This window comes from Crinia signifera, chromosome 12, assembly GCF_055691185.1.
Source record: "Crinia signifera chromosome 12, ASM5569118v1, whole genome shotgun sequence".
In the NCBI taxonomy this organism is placed as follows: domain Eukaryota; kingdom Metazoa; phylum Chordata; class Amphibia; order Anura; family Myobatrachidae; genus Crinia; species Crinia signifera.
In genome coordinates, this window is record NC_139228.1 from 32004975 (window position 1) to 32009950 (window position 4976).

A 4976-nucleotide genomic window follows, 5' to 3' on the forward strand; every position below is an offset into this window, starting at 1 on the left:
ATATATAAGAGATACATAAGAGATATATAAGAGATATAGAGATATATAAGAGATATATAAGAGATATATAAGAGATATATAAGAGATATATAAGCGATATAGGAGATATATAAGAGATATATAAGAGATACATAAGAGATACATAAGAGATATATAAGAGATACATAAGAGATACATAAGAGATACATAAGAGATACATAAGAGATACATAAGAGATATTTAAGAGATATATAAGAGATATAGGAGATATATAAGAGATATATAAGAGATATATAAGAGATATATAAGAGATATATAAGCGATATAGGAGATATATAAGAGATATATAAGAGATATATAAGAGATACATAAGAGATATATAAGAGATACATAAGAGATACATAAGAGATACATAAGAGATATATAAGAGATAAGAGATATATAAGAGATATATAAGAGATATATAAGAGATACATAAGAGATATATAAGAGATATATAAGAGATATATAAGAGATATATAAGAGATATATAAGAGATAAATAAGAGATATATAAGAGATAAATAAGAGATATATAAGAGATAAGAGATATATAAGAGATAAGAGATATATAAGAGATATAAGAGATATATAAGAGATATATAAGAGATATATAAGAGATACATAAGAGATATATAAGAGATATATAGGAGATAAGAGATATATAAGAGATATATAAGAGATATATAAGAAATAAGAGATATATAAGAGATATATAAGAGATATATAAGAGATATATAAGAGATAAGAGATATATAAGAGATATATAAGAGATACATAAGAGATATATAAGCCATAAGAGATATATAAGAGATATATAAGAGATATATAAGAGATATATAAGAGATATATAGGAGATAAGAGATATATAAGAGATATATAAGAGATATATAAGAGATATATAAGAGATATATAAGAGATATATAGGAGATAAGAGATATATAAGAGATATATAAGAGATATATAAGAGATATATAAGAGATATATAAGAGATATATAAGAGACACATTAGAAATATAGGAGATATATAAGAGATATATAAGAGATATAGAGATATATAAGATATATATAAGAGATATATATAAGAGATACATAAGAGATATATAGAGATATATAAGAGATATATAAGAGATATATAAGAGATATAGGAGATATATAAGAGATATACAAGAGATATATAAGATATAAGAGATATATAAGAGATATATAAGAGATACATAAGAGATATATAAGAGATATATATAAGAGATACATAAGAGATATATAGGAGATATATAAGAGATATATAGGAGATATATAGGAGATATATAAGATATATAAGAGATAGAGATATATAAGAGATATATAAGAGATATAGAGATATATAAGAGATATATAAGAGATATATAAGAGATATATAAGAGATATATAAGCGATATAGGAGATATATAAGAGATATATAAGAGATATATAAGAGATACATAAGAGATATATAAGAGATACATAAGAGATACATAAGAGATATATAAGAGATATATAAGAGATATATAAGAGATATATAAGAGATATATAAGAGATATATAAGAGATATATATCTCTTATATATCTCCTATATCTCTTATATATCTCTTATATATCTCTTATATATCTCTTATATATCTCTTATATATCTCTTATATATCTCTTATATATCTCTTTTCTCTTATATATCTCTTATATATCTCTTATATATCTCCTATATCTCTTATATAAGAGATATATAAGAGATAAGAGATATATAAGAGATATAGGAGAGATATAGGAGAGATATAGGAGAGATATAGGAGAGATATAGGAGAGATATAGGAGATACATAGGAGATACATAAGAGATACATAAGAGATACAGGAGAGATACAGGAGAGATACAGGAGAGATACAGGAGATACATAAGAGATACATAAGAGATACATAAGAGATACATAAGAGATACATAAGAGATATATAAGCGATATAGGAGATATATAAGAGATATATAAGAGATATATAAGAGATACATAAGAGATATATAAGAGATACATAAGAGATACATAAGAGATACATAAGAGATATATAAGAGATAAGAGATATATAAGAGATATATAAGAGATATATAAGAGATACATAAGAGATACATAAGAGATATATAAGAGATATATAAGAGATATATAAGAGATATATAAGAGATAAATAAGAGATAAATAAGAGATATATAAGAGATATAAGAGATATATAAGAGATATATAAGAGATATATAAGAGATATATAAGAGATATATAAGAGATATATAAGAGATATATAAGAGATATATAAGAGATATATAAGAGATACATAAGAGATATATAAGAGATATATAGGAGATAAGAGATATATAAGAGATATATAAGAGATATATAAGAGATAAGAGATATATAAGAGATATATAAGAGATATATAGGAGATAAGAGATATATAAGAGATATATAAGAGATATATAAGAGATATATAAGAGATATATAAGAGATATATAGGAGATAAGAGATATATAAGATATATATAAGAGATATATAAGAGATATATAAGAGATATATAAGAGATATATAAGAGATACATAAGAGATATATAAGAGATACATAAGAGATACATAAGAGATACATAAGAGATATATAAGAGATATAGAGATATATAAGATATATATAAGAGATACATAAGAGATATATAGAGATATATAAGAGATATATAAGAGATATATAAGAGATATAGGAGATATATAAGAGATATACAAGAGATATATAAGATATAAGAGATATATAAGAGATATATAAGAGATACATAAGAGATATATAAGAGATATATATATAAGAGATACATAAGAGATATATAGGAGATATATAAGAGATATATAGGAGATATATAGGAGATATATAAGATATATAAGAGATAGAGATATATAAGAGATATATAAGAGATATAGAGATATATAAGAGATATATAAGAGATATATAAGAGATATATAAGCGATATAGGAGATATATAAGAGATATATAAGAGATATATAAGAGATACATAAGAGATATATAAGAGATACATAAGAGATACATAAGAGATACATAAGAGATACATAAGAGATATATAAGAGATATATAAGAGATATATAAGAGATATATAAGAGATATATATCTCTTATATATCTCCTATATCTCTTATATATCTCTTATATATCTCTTATATATCTCTTATATATCTCTTATATATCTCTTATATATCTCTTATCTCTTATATATCTCTTATATATCTCTTATATATCTCCTATATCTCTTATATAAGAGATATATAAGAGATAAGAGATATATAAGAGATATAGGAGAGATATAGGAGAGATATAGGAGAGATATAGGAGAGATATAGGAGATACATAGGAGATACATAGGAGATACATAGGAGATACAGGAGAGATACAGGAGAGATACAGGAGAGATACAGGAGAGATACAGGAGAGATACAGGAGAGATACAGGAGAGATACAGGAGAGATACAGGAGAGATACAGGAGAGATACAGGAGAGATACAGGAGAGATACATGAGAGATACATGAGAGATACATGAGAGATACATGAGAGATACATGAGAGATACATAAGAGATACATAAGAGATACATAAGAGATACATAAGAGATACATAAGAAATACATAAGAGATACATAAGAGATAAGAGATACATAAGAGATATATAAGAGATACATAAGAGATACATAAGAGATACATAAGAGATAAGAGATACATAAGAGATATATAAGAGATAAGAGATACATAAGAGATATATAAGAGATAAGAGATACATAAGAGATATATAAGAGATATATAAGAGATACATAAGAGATATATAAGAGATATATAAGAGATATATAAGAGATACATAAGAGATACATAAGAGATATATAAGAGATATAAAAAAGATATATAAGAGATATATAAGAGATATATAAGAGATATATAAGAGATACATAAGAGATACATAAGAGATACATAAGAGATATATAAGAGATATATAAGAGATAAGAGATATATAAGAGATATATAAGAGATATATAAGAGATATATATATATATATATATAAGAGATATATAAGAGATATATAAGAGATATATAAGAGATATATAAGAGATACATGAGAGATACAGGAGAGATACAGGAGAGATATAGGAGAGATATAGGAGAGATATAGGAGATATATAAGAGATATATAAGAGATACATAAGAGATACATAAGAGATACATAAGAGATACATAAGAGATACATAAGAGATACATAAGAGATACATAAGAGATATATGAGAGATATATGAGAGATATATGAGAGATATAGGAGAGATATAGGAGATATATAAGAGATACAAAAAAGATATATAAGAGATATATAAGAGATATATAAGAGATATATAAGAGATATAAAAAAGATACATAAGAGATATATAAGAGATATATAAGAGATATAGGAGATATATAAGAGATACATAAGAGATATATAAGAGATATATAAGAGATATAAAAAAGATATATAAGAGATACATAAGAGATATATAAGAGATATAGAGATATATAAGAGATATATAAGAGATATATAAGAGATATATAAGAGATATATAAGCGATATAGGAGATATATAAGAGATATATAAGAGATATATAAGAGATACATAAGAGATATATAAGAGATACATAAGAGATACATAAGAGATACATAAGAGATATATAAGAGATAAGAGATATATAAGAGATATATAAGAGATATATAAGAGATACATAAGAGATATATAAGAGATATATAAGAGATATATAAGAGATATATAAGAGATATATAAGAGATAAATAAGAGATATATAAGAGATAAATAAGAGATATATAAGAGATAAGAGATATATAAGAGATATATAAGAGATACATAAGAGATATATAAGAGATATATAAGAGATATATATATAAGA